Source organism: Theropithecus gelada, chromosome 1 (genome assembly GCF_003255815.1).
Source record: "Theropithecus gelada isolate Dixy chromosome 1, Tgel_1.0, whole genome shotgun sequence".
Classification (NCBI taxonomy): domain Eukaryota; kingdom Metazoa; phylum Chordata; class Mammalia; order Primates; family Cercopithecidae; genus Theropithecus; species Theropithecus gelada.
In genome coordinates, this window is record NC_037668.1 from 12,975,971 (window position 1) to 12,993,333 (window position 17,363).

General features: G+C 40.8%; 1 protein-coding gene across 1 annotated transcript in view; it reads right to left on the minus strand.

The window, feature by feature from the left end:
* RNF115 (ring finger protein 115) overlaps window positions 1–17,363 on the minus strand; it is an 81,356-nt gene that overhangs the window by 62,752 nt on the left and 1,241 nt on the right. The gene's annotated exons all lie outside the window — the stretch shown is intronic.

Consider the following 17,363-nt stretch of genomic DNA (forward strand, 5'->3'; position numbering starts at 1 on the left):
AGACAAGGAAAATGAAGACCCTGAAAGGTTCAGTAATTTAACAGCTAAGATAAAACATTTTTTCCCATAGTACTATAATATTATTTATATGTAATTAAAATAAATAAAATCAGCTATAAAAAGGGCTGACAACAGTTGCAAAATGAGGGCTAGTTGTTAGTTCTACAGCTTACAACAACAGTATCTCAGACCTGAAATGGGCAAAAAGGCATTTGCTCTAATCCAGAGATAGCTACATTAATATAATGTTTAAATGAAATATGAAATTTAAGTCCAGGCGCAGTGGCTCACGACTATAATCCCAGCACTCTGGGAGGCCAAGACGGATGGATCACTTGAGGTCAGGAGTTCAAGACAGGGTGAAACCCCATCTCTACTAAAAATACAAAAATTAGCTGGGCATTGTGGCGCATGCCTGTAGTCCCAGCGGCTCAGGAAGCTGAAGCAGGAGAATCTTTGAACCCGGGAGGCAGAAGTTTCAGTGAGCTGAGATCGTGCCACTGCACTCCAGCCTGGGCAACACAGAGAGACTCCATCTCAAAAAAATAAAATAGATAAATAAATATCAAATTTAAAGAAAGCCAAAGGAGGAGAAAATATTTAAATCCTCATTTTACTACCCATTTTTCTCAACATTTTATTAATCTCCTTACTTCTTCCTTAATATAGCTGATACAGTTTGGATATGTGTCCCCTCTAAATCTCATGTTGAAATTTGATCCCCAATGTTGGAGGTAGGGCCTAGTAAGAGGTATTTAGGTCATGGACGCAGATCCCTCATGAATGTCTTGGTGCAGTCCTTAGAGGAATGAGTGATGTAGTTATTTAAGAGTGTGGTACCCCTCCCCTTTCTCTCTTGCTTGCTCTCTTGCCTTGTGGAACACCTGCTTCCCCTTGGCCTTCCACTATGACTGGAAGCTTCCTGAGGTACCACCAGAAGCAGATGCTGGTGCAAAGCTTCTTGTACTGTCTGCAGAGTAATTAGCTAAGTAAACTTCTTTTATTTGTTTATTTTTTGTTGAGACAGAGTCTCCTTCTGTTGCCCAGGCTGGAGTGCAGTGGCAGGATCTCAGCTCACGGCAACCTCCACCTCCTGGGTTCAAGCAATTCTCCTGCCTCAGTCTCCTGAGCGGCTGGGATTACAGTGATGCGCCACTGCGCCCAGCCGTAAACCTCTTTTAAGTTACCCAGCTTCAGTTACTCCTTTATAAGCAACACAAAATGGACTAAGACAACAGCCTAAGTACCTAGAACAGCTCCTGGAATATAGAAGGTACCAATACAGTTACTGAATAAATAAAAATGGACTGCTGTTACTGTTGCATAATCTAGTGCCTGTTATTTTAATGTTATTATCAAATACAAACTAAATTCAAAGTGCTGTACTTCACAAATAGAGTATATGTGTGTGTCCTCAAAGAAAATATTCAGAATCAATCACTCAGGAATAGAAATAGACATACTTCTGGAAACCTTTTACAGTACTAGTGTTACAAGACGAGATAGACCTATATTATACTGCTAATCTTATTAGAAACCTTAGGAACTCTGAATCTGTCCATCTAATACTGATTGCATATTAAAATAGGATGCTAATATAATATTAAAACAACTTCTCCCTATCCATTCAATCAGCACCTGCACTTGATAGAGAATAATAAACCAACAATTTTAGTGATTAGTAAACTAAGGTTGAAAAATTCAGGAAATTAATGGTTCTCACTTATTAATATTACTTTCAACCACTTTTTTATTGCTACAGGTATCTGTAAATATTCATGGGGTACATGTGATATTTTGGTACATGCATATCAAGTCAGGGTATTTAGGGCATCCATCACCTTGAATATTTATCATTTCTATGTGCTGGGAACATCTGAAATCCTCTCATCTAGCTATTTTGAAATATACATTGTTGTTAACTTTAGTCATTCTACTCTGCTATCAAACATCAGAACTTATTCCTTCTATCTAATTTTATGTTTATACCCATTAATCAACCTCTCTTTATCCACATGCCTCACACCCTCTACCTTCACACACCCTTCCAGCCTTAGATATCATTCCATTCTCTACCTGCATGAAATCAACTTTTTTAGCTCCCACATATGAGTGACAATATGCAATATCTGTCTTTCTGTGCCTGGTTTATTTCACTTAACATAATAACCTCCAGTTCCATCCATGTTGCTACAAATGGCATGACTTCATCCTTTCTTATGGCCAAATAGTATTCTGTTGCATATATATACACACCACATTTTCTTTATCCATTCATCCATTGATGGATACTCTGATTCCACCTTTGCTACTGTGAATAGTACTACAATGAACATGGAAGTGCAAGTATCCCTTTGATACACTGATTTCTTCTCTTCTGGATAAATACCCAGTAGTGGGATTGCTGGATTGTATGGTAGTTTTTAGTTTTTTTGAAAAATATCCACTCTGTTTTCCACAGTGACTACACTAATTTACATTCTCATCAACAGTGTTTAAGAGTTCCCTTTCTTCCACATTCTCATCAGCATCTGTTATTTTTGTCTTTTTAATAATGGCCATTCTAACTGGGGTATAATGATATCTCATTCTGGTTTTGGTTTGCACTTCTCTGATGATCAGTGATGTTGAGCACTGTTTCATATACCTGCTGGCTACTTATATGCCTTCTATTGAGAAATGTCTATTCATGTCCTTTGCCCAACCATTATTTGGTTTTTTATTATAATGTCAACAACTCTTTAATCTAAAACATACAAATCAAGACTAGCAGTGAAAATTAATTTGCTGTTTGCCTTTTACATGTTATTAAAAAGTAAATGTACCATTTATAAAGTTTTTGCACTATATCAGCAATCCAAATATCTACTTTTCAAACCAATGAAGCTAAGATATAAAAATTTCTATTCCTCAACCTAACTTTTCTTAACTAGGTACACTAATACCTGTAAACATTTAGCAGTGACCATATTACAAGATCAGGATCTAATAATTGGCACCATAAATTCAAAATCAGGGAACCAACAGTTTAATAAGTTTGAGAGTAAAAGTACCTCACATTAGTACTTAGAGAAGATCCTCTAAAGAAACTTTCATTCAGCAAATTCAGCCATTAATGACTAATGAAGTAACTCTGCCTACAAAGCCCATCAGCTGTTTATCTGAAAGGCATGCAATTATGGGATGACTCCTCTACTTATAAGCTCTCATATGCAGAAATAAAGCCATATTCCACAAGAGGCTCCACTCTACTGGCCACTAACAAATGGCAAGTGGTCCATCAAACTGCTGCTTTGAGCCAACCCTTCAGTCATTAGTCTACAGGTCTGTGCTTTGTTGCTTTGTTTTCAAGGGTTTTTTTTTTTTCTTTCTTTTTTTTTTTGAGACAGAGTCTCACTCTGTTGCCCAGGCTGGAGTACAGTGGTACGATCTCAGCTCACTGCAACCTCCACCTCCTGAGTTCAAGCAATCATCCTCCCTCAGCCTCCCGAGTAGCTGGGATTATAGGCGTGTGCCACCACACCCAGCTAATTTTTGTATTTTTAGTAGAGACAGGTTTCACTATGTTGGCCAGGCTGGTCTCAAACTCCTGACCTCAAGTGATCTGCCCCCGTCAGCCTCCCAAAGTGCTGGTATTACAGGTGTGAGCCACTGCACCTAGACCCAGCTAATTTATTTTTTTATTTTTTTTATTTTTTATTTATTTTTTTTTTTTGGAGACAAGAGTTTCGCTCTTGTTGCCCAGGCTGGAGTGCAGTAGTACAATCTTGGCTCACCGCAACCTCGGCTCACTGCAACCTCCACCTCCCAGGTTCAAGCAATTCTCCTGCCTCAGCCTCCCGCGTAGCTGAGATTACAGGCATGTACCACTACGCCCGGCTAATTTTGTATTTTTAGTAGAGACAGGGTTTCACCATTTTGGTCAGGCTGGTCTTGAACTCCTGACCTCGAGTGATCCATCTGCCTCAGCCTCCCAAAGGGCTTGGATTACAGGTGTGAGCCACAGCGCCCAGCCTGTTTTCAAGGTTTTTATGAACACTAGTACCTCCATCATTTTCAACAGGTACAAAAAGAAGAAAGCTGCAAGAAGAAAAAGCCTACAATTAGGTTTCCTTCATTCAACAAATACTAGTTGAATATCTACTACGTACGAAGGCACTGTCCTAACACTGATGAAAAAGAAAACATCAATAATAAGAGTGGTGAGGAAATAAGAAATTTGAAGACATACAGGAATTGTCTAAAGGCCAAGTAAATCTTTGTCTTTTAGACTAAAAGACTGTGCTAAAGTAGTGAATAATAAGCAAGAAAAAAAGACCAGAGTGAATGATAAAACAGAAAAACGTTTTCCTGTATGATTAAAGGTCATTCTTAAAGAGGACAATACAATCATCTAGGGGATATTTGGGACATCTATGGAAGTGCTTTGGTTGTCACAGCAGTTAAGAAGTGCTTCTCACTATTCACAATAGCAGAGACATGGAATCAATCCAAATGCCCATCAATGAGAGGCTGGATAAAGAAAATGTGGTACATATACACCATGGAATACTATGCAGCCATAAAAAGGAATGAGTGATTACTTTGCAGGGATGTGGATGGAGCTGGAAGCCATTATCCTCAGCAAACTAACATAGGAACAGAAAACCACACATCACACATTCTCATTTGTAAGTAGGAGCTAAATGATGAGAACACATGGACACATGGTGGGGAACAACACACACTGGGACCTGTGAGGGGAGCCTCAGGAAGAACAGCTAATGGATGCTGGGCTTCATACCTAGGTGATGAGTTGATCTGTGAAGCCAACCACCATGGCACACATTTACCTACACAACAAAACCTGCACATTCTGCACATGTGCCCTGGGACTTAAAATAAAAGTTGAAGAAAAAAAAAAGTGTTACTGACATTCAATTGGCAGAGGTCAGGAAAGCATAGGCAAGTCTGGCACAAAGAAAAAATGTCTTTATTCTCAAACTTCCTTATGAATAGTTAACTGGATTTTAAAAATTTGTATAATTACCAAAGTCTAGAACCTAATTCCATTCTACATATAAGCACCAAATCCTTCTGCATAATTTTACTCATTTATTTATTTTTTGAGACAAGGTCTCACTCTGTCACCCAGGCTGGAGTGCAGCAGTGTGATCACGGTTCACTACAGCCTTGACCTCCTGGGCTCAGGTAATCCTCCCACCTCAGTCTCCCAGGTAGCTGGGACTTCAGGCATGTGCCACCACGCCCGGCTAATTTTTTAAAAATTTTTTTGAAGAGACAGAGTTTTACCATGTTGCTCAGGCTAGTCTCCAACTCCTGGGCTCAAGTGATCCATCTGCCTTGGCATCCCAAAGTGCTGGGATTACAGACGTAAGCCACCGTGCCCAGTCCATAATTTTAATATGTACTGAATGTCCAGAAAAGCAACTGCTGACTAAAGTAAGAGAAAACTGTACTTTGGGGCAGATACAGTGGCTCATGTTTGTAATCACAGCACTTTGGGAGGCCAAGGAGGAGGACAGCTTGAGCCTAATTCAAAACCAGCCTGGGCAACTAAGTGAGACCCCATCTCTACCAAAAAAAAAAAAAAAAAGGAAGAAGAGGAAGAGGAAGAGGAAGAGGAAGAAAAAGAAGAAGAAGAAGAAAGAAGCTGTATTTGAGTTTTATTTATACATTTGCAAAGAACTGTTCACTGTACTGGTTTGCTTCTCCTGGTATTTAAGTTGCAAATACCCTTACAGCAGTCTATTCAGGCAGCTGTTATGTCAAGCGAATCTGTCAGAAATGTTTTCTATTTATCCTTCATCTTACTGTAAGATAATTTTTTAAATTATATATGTAGGGCCGGGCGTGGTGGCTCACGCCTGTAACCCCAGTAGTTTGGGAGGCCGAGGTGGGCGGATCACTTGAGGCCAGGAGTTCGAGACCAGCCTGGCCAACATGGTGAAACCCTATCCCTACAAAGAACAAATAATAATACATACAAAAAAAATTAGCCAGGTGCGGTGATGCACACTTGTAATCTCAGGTACTTGGAAGGCTAAGGCAGGAGCATTGCTTGAAGCACCCTGCAGGCAGAGGATGCAGTGAGCCAAGATCACGCCACTGCAGCGCAGCCTGGTTGACAGAGATTCTGTCTCAAAAAAATATATATATACATATATATATATATGTATGTATGTAGAAAAGTTGTATTACCTGTGGATTTCATTTCATTAAAGAGAGTACTTCAAAATACTTATAAAAAGAGGGCACTGGATCTGAGAGGTTTGAGAACTAACGGGCTAGAAGATCAGCATCACTGTAGGATGCCTGCAGGTCTCAGTTAATCCAGCAAAAGGTAAGAAAGAGCATGTAACTATAATTGTTTTTTCTTTTGAGAATGTAAATTCTAAGCATGGTGAAAGGCAAGCAAAATGAAACTTCTGGAAGATGGTACTATGGTTTAAAAGCCTATTCAAATCTATATAACATCAAAGTAAGCGGCAACGAGGTAAACATTACCTTGTCTACTAAGAAGTTTCCTGTGACACTTCCTCAAATTGTCAAGGAGAGAGATTATCTGTCTTAACAGATTTTCAAGGAAGATAAAAACTAACTGGTCTGGCCAGGCATGGTGGCTCACGCCTGTAATCCCAGCACTTTGGAAGGCCGAGGCAGGCAGATCACTTGAGGTCAGGAGTTTGAGACCAGCCTGGCCAACATGGTGAAACCCTGCCTTTACTAAATTAGCCAGATGTGGTGGTGCACACCCATAATCCCAGCTACTCGGGAGGCCAAGGCACCAGAATTGCTTGAACATGGGAGGCGGAGGTTGCAGTGAGCCAAGATCGCACCACTGCACTCCAGCCTGGGTGACAGAGTGAGGCTTTAGGTCTCAAAAAAAAAAAAACTGGTCTGTTTTGGGGAAAGAGTCACCAACAGTCTACTTATCATATAAGAAAAGTATGCCTGGTTTAAAAATCACTAGAGCCAACTCACTTCTGTCTTTTTCTTCAAGAGATGGGGTTTTGCCATATCACCCAGGCTGGTCTCAAACTCCTGAGCTCAAGTGATCCACCCACCTCAGCCTCCCAAAGTGCTGGGATTACAGGCATGAGCCACCATACCTGGCCTACTTCTAACTGATATACATGCATCTGGGGACCTCTGAGAAACTCTGAACTGCAAACAATTGAAAAAAGAAATTTTTAAAAAAGAAAAATTTTTCAGCACCTAAACTTCTGTGTGAAACTACAACAACCACCAAAATGTTTCCAATACAGTAATGGCCCTATTTCTCTGCAAATAAGGATTGCTCATCATTCTTACACTGCCTTTCAATTAGGATTATACAGATACATTCCTCATTCAAGCTTTCAATACGTGCACCTAAGTATTATTTTACAGTGGGATATACTTAGGTAAACTGAGAGGGTCAGATGACTCAGTTAGAAGTCGCCTGAAGAATTTTAGAACAAAGATTAATAACTCCAATATACCCCCTCAACCAAGAATTTGAAGAAACTAAGAGGTTAAACACAAAATTTCCAGAGCTCATGAAACTTCTGAGAAGTGTAACAGAAACACAGAAAGTAAAACTAAAAGTAAGGCTTGTTGTCTGTTTTCATTTTGTTTTCAAACTGGAATTTTCAGCTGTCTTACTAAATTACATGCAGTGTTACTATCTCAATTAATTCCCAACTGACAAAACATGTGGATAGTTTTCTTTTAGAAGTCACCCTTACAGTACGTAACTTGAGAGGAGTAATCCAATTCCTCTGGTCTCAGTAACTCCAAAGACAGAAAGTGACTCCAACAGATATAGCTATAATGGAATCGCAGCCACTAACTGAGCCCTAGTTCCTGTTCTAAACAATCTCTCCCATCAGTGCTTTGCCTAAAATTATACGGTCTCAATTATCTTACTGAAAATTCACTGGGATCCCAAAATTAAAAATCAAACCTACACCAAAACAAACCTTAAACACCATTAGCACAAGATGACACTGACTATCCCTCTAGCTATCCCAGGGTTTCTCAGCCTCAGTCCTCTTAACTTTTTGGGCCCAATATAATTCTTTGAGGGGGCTATCCTGTGCACTGTAGCATGTTCAGCAGCATCTCTGGCCTCTACCCACTGGACGACAGTAGCAGCCCTCCTCACAGCCCCCAGTTATGAAAATCAAAAACGTCTACAGGCTGGGTGTGGTGGCTCACGCCTACAATCCCAATACTTTGGGAGGCCCAAGCAGGACTGCTTGAGGCCAGGAGTTTGACATCAGCCTAGGCAACACAGTAAGACTCTGTCTCTACAAAAAATTTAAAAATTAGCCAGGTGTGGTGGTATGGTGGTACAGCTACTTGGGAGGCTGAGGTGGGAGGATTGCTTGAGCCCAGGAGGTAGAACCTGCAGCGAGCCAGTGATCACACCACCACACTTCAACCTGGGCAACAAAGTGAGAAAAAAAAATTGTCTACAGATTTTGCCAAATGTTCCCTGGGAAACAAAACTACCTGAAATTGAAAACCACTGCTCTAGGCTATCTCCTTTATTACTCATTAGGCTGTGAAGAGATCCAGCCTGGCCAACATGGTGAAACCCCCGTCTCTACTAAAAATACAAAAATTAGCTGGGCGTGGTGCCAGGCACCTGTAATCCCAGCTACTTGGGAGGCTGAGGCAGGAGAATTGCTTGAAACTGTAAGGTGCAGGATGCAGTGAGCCGAGATCGCGCCACTGCACTCCAGCCAGGGTGAAAGAGGGAAATTCCATTTAAAAAAAAAAAAAAAAAGAGGCAACTAAACATAAAGAAATACAAAGTGTTAGCACATCTAGTTGGTACTTCCCCCAAAAATACAAAAAAATTCATCTGCAGTGAGTTCAATTTTCAGATTTTTTTCTTCCTTATACTGAAAAAGTCCCACACAAATTTCCCCAATATATACATTTATATTTATCAGTAGAATTTCAAGGATAAACTAGCCTCTACCTATAAGAATGCATATTTATTTCTAGATATTGCAGTGAATGTATGTACTGACACTGTACATTCCAATTTCATATGGCAGCATCTGCATTTTGTACCACTGTAGCCTTTTAAAGACCTCAAAACACTGAAGTCATTACTTTTTAAATATAACTACTGGGTGTTCAACTCATATCAATCATTCAATCAAAAAATATTTAATTAGCAACTGCTATATAACACCAGATAGATACCTCTCTGGGACCTTTCTAAGAATCGTGCAACTTAGAAAGGTCAGTGAGCTTAAAGGGTCACAAAGTCTTTAGGAAATCTGCTTTTTAGCTACTTTTATTATGGGTGGTTTGGACATTTTCCTGTATTAGAGTTATTACAAGTACAATTCAATGATGAATGCCTTCTGTAGCACCTGGTAGAGCCAAACTAGATAACATTACTTATTGATAAGGAAAACATTTTATTAGATCACAGAAGATGATAAAAGAAGAAGATAGAGGGAGAGAAGCCTACTACATAGTTTCTTCAGGTGGAGCCTGAAGGTGAGCAGGCCTTAACCTGATCTCTTCATCTGGATTTAGGAAGATACCCTGATCTCCATAAAATACTTAAAGAACCACCCTAGTCTCATCAGTACCAAAAGTAGGTTACTCTGCATATGATTTATCTCACCTGTTTAATGATGACTCTACCAAATTTAATCTCATAAGGTTACATTCCCTGACCTTGATTTAATGGGGAAAGACGGATGGTAGGGTGTAGGGACGGAATAACACCTTTACACTCCATGACACTGCCCTCTGTGGTGTACTACCCAGTCATTCATAATCAACGTAGCATACTAACTCCATTAGTCATGGCTTCACATTGTCTCTCAATAAGATAGGTCGAGTTTCTGCTATGGTTTTGAAAATAATACTCTGAAGTTACTTTAAGTATTTATTCTATCATCTGATGACCAAAAAATCTACAATGGCATTTTACCCAATCCTACAGAAACTTGAAATCCTAAGGCTCCAGACTATAGAATCGAAATCTCTGATTTTAAAATCCAAGTTTAGTACTCACAAAATTCTACTAAAGTTATTTTCACTGTAAATAGGAAAACACTTTCAATAAGAAGAAGAAATTCCTAAACAATACTCACTTGGAATGGAGACTTTTTGAAGCCTAACAGAAAACAATGCCACGAAATATGTTTTCATAATTCCCTTCATGATTTCTCCATATTTCTTAATATCTTCTTTCCAAATGAACCTTTTGTCCTCTTTTCGAATGTTTTTTTTGTTTTTTTTTTTTTTTTTTGAGACGGAGTCTCCCTCTTGTTGCGAGTACAATGGTGCAATCTCGGCTCACTGCAACCTCTGCCTCCTGGGTTTTCAAGCAATTCTCCTGCCTCAGTCTCCCGAGCCCAGCTTAAATCACTAAATTGTTTAGATTAGAGGCACCCACCACCACACGAAGCTAAGTTTTGTATTTTTAGTAGAGACGGGATTTCACCATGTTGGCCAGGCTGATCTCGAACTCCTGACCTCAGGTGATCTGCCCACCTTGGCCTCCCAAAATGCTGGGATTACAGGCGCTAGTCACCATGCCCTGCCCTCTTTTGTCCTCTTATCTGGGTAGATCCAACCCAAAGACACACAAAGCTAGAATTGATCAGGATTAGCAGTAAGGAGTGTTATTTTATCAAATTAAATGAATTCAGTCTACATGTGGCTTTAAAAAAAAAAGATGAAATAATAAAATTTTAAAAAGAAGAGAAGAGTGATTAAACCTTGCAACCTAGTCCCACTGAACACAATCATGGCTCTGAAACAGTCCTTCCCATTGAATGGGTGAAGAAACCTAGTAATAGCTCATTAAAAGCTGATGTAAACTCAATACCCAGCCTCTGGTGTTCAGTGAGGACAGCACTCATAGGTGATGGGTTCTTTCTTTCTCTTTCTTTTCTTTTTTCTCTCCTCTCTCCCCTCTCTTCTCTCTCCTCCAGACTAGGTCTCTGCTGCCCAGGCTGGAGTACAGTGGCACAACCATAGCTCACTGTAACCTCGAATGTCCTGGGCTCAAGCAATTCTTCCACCTCAGCCTCCCAAGTAGCTAGGACTATAAGCACATGCCACCATGCCCAGCTAAGTTTTATTTTTTATTTTTGTTGAGACAGGGTCTTGCTATGTTGTCCAGACTGGGAGAACATTTTAAACAAAGGGAGACAGAGGTCTAAAAATAGGTAACACATAGAATGGTGAGGTAAATGCTATGGCCAAAGCACAGGGCGTGTGGAGGAATGAGATGAGTTTTTGAAGCTGATTAGATTATATCACAGAGTCTTTTTCTTTTCGAGATAAGCTCGCTCTGCCACCCAGACTGGAGTGTACTGGCACAATCACAGCTCACTGCAGCCTTGACTTCCCGGGCTTGAGCGATCTTCCCCACCTCAGCCTCCTGAGTAGCTAGGACCACAGGCACATACCACCACCCCTGGCTAATTTTTTTTATTTTTGTAGAGATAGGGTCTCACTTTGTTGCCCCGGCTAGTCCCAAACTCCAGGGCTCAAGCAATCCTCTCCTGCCTTGGGTTCCCAAAGTGCTGGTATAACAGGTATGAGCCACAGCATGCCCCAGTAAGTGATGGTTCTTGGTATCCAACTATCACAAGAGTCAGTACCTTCTTTGTTTACTTTGTTTTTATACAATTTATCCATATCTGATTTTGACTGGGGTATTAAGCCTTTTTATATATTGACTATAAATGGTGTTTAGGTTTTATGTCCTTCATTTTGCTCTTTGTTTTCTACACATCTTTCTTAGATTTTAGGTTTGGGGGTACATATGTACATTTGTTACATGGATAAACTACGTCATTGGAATTTGGTGTACAGATTTCGTCACCCAGCAACTGAGTATAGTACAAGACAGTTTTTTGACCCTCATCCTCCTCTTACCCTCACCACCTCAAGTAAGCCCTCGTGTCCATGTTTGTGCCCATGTGTACTCAATGTTAGCTCCCACTTATAAGTGAGAACACGTGATACTTGGCTTTCTGTTCCTGCTTTAATTCACTTAGGATAATGACCTCCAGCTGCATCCATGTTGCTGCAAAGGTCACGATTTCGGTTTTGTTTTGTTTTTTTTTTAAATAGCTGCATAGTATCCCATGGTGTATGTGTACTACATTTTCTTTATTAAGTCCACCACTGATGGGCATCTAGGTTGATTCCATGTCTTTGCTCTTGTGAATAGTGCCACAATAAACATACAAGTGCATGTGCCTTTTTGGTAAAACGATTTATATTCCTTTAGGTATATAACCCAGTAACGGATTGCTGGGCAGAATGGTAGTTCTGTTTTAAGTTCTTTGGGAAATCAAACAGCCTTCCAGAGTGGCTGAACTAATTTAAATTCTCACCCGCAGTGTATAAGCATTCCCTTTACCCCACAACCTTGCCAACAACTGTTATTTTTGGCTTTCTAATAATAGCTATTCTGACTGGTGTGAGATGGCATCTCACTGTGGTTTTGGTTTGCATTTGTCTGATGATTATCGATGTTAAGCATTTTTTCATATGCTTATTGGGCCACATATATGTCTTCTTTTGAGAAGTGCGTAGACAAAAAAAACCAAAATCATACCAACCACACTCTTGGACCACAGCACAATTAAAATAGAAATCAATACTAAAAAGGTCTCTCAAAACTATACAATTACATGGAAATGAAACAACTTGCTCCCGAATGACTTTTGAGTAAAAATTGAAATTAAGGGAGAAATCAGAAAGTTCTCTGAAACTAATGAAAACACAGATACAGCATACCAGAATCACTAGGACATGGTCAAAGCAGAATTAAGAGGAAAGTTTATAGCACTAAACACTTACATCAAAAAGCTAGAAAGATCTCAAATTAACAACCTAACATCACATCTAGAGAAACTAGAAAAACAAGAACAAACCAATCCCAAAGCCAGCAGAATAACCAAAATCAGTGCTGAACTGAATGAAATTGAGATGCGAAAATCCATACAAATAAATGATAAACGAAACCAAAAGTTGGTTCTTTCAAAGAATAAACAAAACTGATAGATCCCTAGCTAGATTAATAAAGAAAAAGAGAGAAGATCTAAATAAACACAATAAGAAATGACAAAACTGACATTACCACCAATCCCACAGAAATACAAAAAACCCTCAGAGACTATTACAAACACCTCTATGCACACAAACTAGAAAACCTAAAATTCCAGATAAATTCCTGCAAACATACAACCCCACAAGACTGAACCAGGAAGAATGTGAAATTCTGAACAGACCAATGATGAGTTCCAAAATTGAATCAGTAATAAAAAACCTGGCCAGGGCCATGGCTCATGCCTACAATCCCAGCACTTTGGGAGACAAAGGCAGGCAGATCACTTGAGCCCAGGAGAGACCAGTCTGGGCAACATGAAGAAACCTTATCTCTCAAAAACAAAACAAAACAAAACAAAAGAGAAAATGAGCCACGTGTGGTAGCACATACCTGTAGGCCCAGCTACTCAGGAGGGTAAGGTGAGAGGATCACCTGAGTTTGGGAAGTCAAGGCTGCAGTGAGCCGTGATCATGCCACTGAACTCCAGTATGGGCAACACAGTGAGACCCTGTCTCAAAAAATAATGAAAAATAAAAACTTACCAACCAGAAAAGGCCCTGGACCAGATGGACTCACAGCCAAATTCTACCAGACATATGAAGAAGAGCTGGTACCAATTCTACTGAAATTATTCCAAAAAATCGAGGAGGGACTCTTCCCTAACCCATTCTATGAGGCCAGCAGCATTCTGATACCAAAACCTGGCAAAGACACAATGAAAAAAGAAAACTCCAGGCCAATATCCCTGATGAACACAGACACAAAAATCCTAAATAAAATACTAACAAACCAAACCAGCAGCACATTAAAAAGCTAATGCAGGCCAGTGTGGTGGCTCACATCTGTTATCTCAGCACTTTGGGGGGCCAAGTCAGGCAGATCACTTGAGGTCAGGATTTCAAGGCCAACCCGGCCAACATGGGGAAACCCCGTCTCTACTGAAAGCACAAAAATTAGCCAGGTCTAGTGGTGCAAACCTGTAATCCCAGGTACCTGGGAGGTTGAGGCACGAGAATCATCTGAACCCACAAGGCAGAGGTTGCAGTCAGCTGAGCTAGTTCCACTACACTCCAGCCTGGGCGACAGAGCGAGACTCTGTCTCAAATAAATAACTAACTAACTAACTAAATAAATAAATAAAAAGTGGCCGGGCGCAGTGGCTCACGCCTGTAATCCCAGCATTTTGGGAGGCCGAGACGGGCGGATCACACGGTCAGGAGATTGAGACCATCCTGGCTAACACGGTGAAACCCCTTCTCTACTAAAAATACAAAAAATTAGCCAGGCGTGGTGGCAGGTGCCTGTAGTCCCAGCTACTCGGGAGGCTGGGGCAGGAGAATGGCGTGAACCTGGGAGGCGGAGCTTGCAGTGAGCCGAGATAGCGCCACTGCACTCCAGCCTGGGCGACAGAGCGAGACTCCCTCTCAAAAAAATTAATTAATTAATTAATTAATTAAAAAGCGAATCCACCACAATCAAGTAGTCTTTACTCCTGGGGTACAAGGTTAGTTCAACATACGTAAATCAATAAATGTGATTCATCACATAAACAGAATTAAAAACAAAAACCACATATCAGGTCAGCCGCAATGGCTCATGCCTGTAACCCCAGCACTTTGGGAGGCTGAGGCAGGCAGATTGCTTAAGCCCAAGAATTTGAGACCAGCCAGGGCAACGTGGCAAAATCCCATCTCTACAAAAAAGAAAAAAAAATTAGCCGTGCATGGTGGAACCCACCTATCTACTAATACTCAGGAGGCTATAGTGGGAGGACAGATTAAGCCCACAAATTCAAGAACAGCCTGGGCAACAAGACAGAATAAATTCTGTCTCTATTTAAAAATAAAAAAGGAGGCTGGGTGCAATGGCTCACGCCTGTAATCCCACCACTTTGGGAGGCTGAGGTGGGTGTATCACGAGGTCGAGATGGAGACCATCCTGGTCAACATGGTGAAACCCTGTCTCTACTAAAAATACAAAAATTAGCTGGGCATGGTGGCACGTGCCTGTAGTCTCCACTACTCGGGAGGCTGAGGCAGGAGAATTGCTTGAACCCAGGAGGCGGAGGTTGCAGTGAGCCGAGATCGCACCACTGCACTCTAGCCTGGCGACAGAGCAAGACTCCGTCTCAAAAAAAAAAAAAAAAAAGAGAGAATATACTGTATAATTGAAAATTACTAAGACAGTAGATTTTAAGTGTTCTCACCACACAAAAATAAATATGTGAGGTAATGCTTGTTAAATAGCTTGATTTAACCATTCCGTGTATACATAAATCATGCTGTACACTATAAAAAATACAGTATATAACTTTTAGTTGTGGAAAAAACATGATTTATTAAATGCTTCTCCCCTCTTCATCACCCTCCCCTTCCTTTTGCTACCTCACAGTCTTTGGAATTCTCAACCTGAAATGTACCTATCCCTCAAAACTCAATTTAAATCCCACTGGCCACATCAATGCTATGAAATTCCCCTCTCTGTATCCTAAAGCACACATCCTCACCCCTTTATGTTGTTACTTTTTCCATGTTTGCCTTGTTTTTCCCCAAAAGCTGTAAGATCCTTAAGGTCAGGAACCACATATCGCTCCATATCACCTCCAGGACACTCAGCTGAGAACCTTGGATATATTTAGGAAGAATCTGGTTATATTCAATTGTGTTAGGCCTCAATTTACAAATCAGACATGACAAATAACATATCAGACCAAAAAGATCAAGAAACTTCTCCAGGCATTAAGTAAGGCTTAGAAAAACACCTACTCAGCCTTTAAAAATATCCCTTTGAAATAAGGACTTAAAGGTGAGAAGAAAATATATAATCAATTGTGGAAATTTAGACTGTCTTCTCACTCTTTTTTTTTTTTTTTTTTTTTGAGACAGGGTCCCACTCTGTTGCCCAGGCTGGAGTGCAATGATGCAATCTCAGCTCATTGCAACTTCCGCCTCCTGGGGTCAGGCAATCCTCCTATCTCAGCCTCCTGAATAGCTGGGACTACAGGTGCATGCCACCACACACGGCAGATTTTTTTATTTTTTGGTACAGATGGGGTTTCTCCATGTTGCCCAGGCTAGTCTCAAACTCCTGAGCTCAAGCAATCTGCCTGCCTTGGACTCCCAAAGTGTTGGGATTGCAGGCGTGAGCCACCACGCCTGGCCAACTTCTCACTCTTAAAGGCAAAATAGTGAACAACAACTTAAAGATCAAAAAAGCTAAGGTTGCAATATTCAACAAGGCATCACATTCAACAACATACCCCTGGTCGGTTACACACATACTGGCTGAATTCCAGACTCCTCTCTATGGTAAAAGAGTTCTGCAGGCTCTGATGTTGGCTGGAAAAAAACTAGGCACCTGCTCTTCCCAGCACTGAAATATGGCCAAAAAAGAAAAAAAAACCATAAACACACAGCAAAATCAGCAAGCAAAACTAGCATTTAGGCAGGGAGTGGTGGCTCACGCCTGTAATCTCAGCACTTTGGAAGCCCGAGTCGGGCGGATCACTTGAGGTCAAGAGTTCGAGACCAGCTTGGCCAACAAGGTGAAACTGTTTCTACTAAAAATACAAAAATTAGCCAGGGTGTGGTGGTCGCGTGCCTATATTCCCAGCTACCTGGAGGCTGAGGCAGGAGACTCGCTTGAACCCGGCAGGTGGAGGTTGCAGTCAGCCAAAATCATGCTCCTGGGTGATAGACGGAGACTGTCTCAAAGGGAGAAAAAAAAAAAAAAAAGCTAAGTAGCATTTATATGAAACTATGACTCCGATGTTGGGGGTGAGGCAAGTAGAGAGGACAGAATATATCATAATGCCTTAAACAAAACTTTTGAGAGAGAAGACTATAAAACACCCTTTAAGCACTTACTCACTGGACTCCATTTGTTTCTAAGAAATAAGATATACAGACTCACTTTAGAAGGCTTCCTCCTACACTGTATCTGAGACACCATAAATATAAACATACATTATGTTGCCACTCTATGGTAAGGCTGAACCTGGACACTTCTAACGAATGGAACAACCATGAAGACAGTTGGCCAAAGATAGGACTGACATTCACCCTGGGGGAGCTCCTCCTAGTAGCTACAACCCAACCCAAAACAGCTTCTGGGTTTGTGATGCTGGTGCTGGCTAATAAGCTGCATAAGTGTTGTTTGTTTTTTGTAGAGAGGAGTCTCACTGTGTTGCCCAGGCTGGTCTCAAACTCCTGGCCTCAAAATACCCTCCTGCCTCGTCCTCCCAAAGTACTGGGATTACAGACCTGAGCCA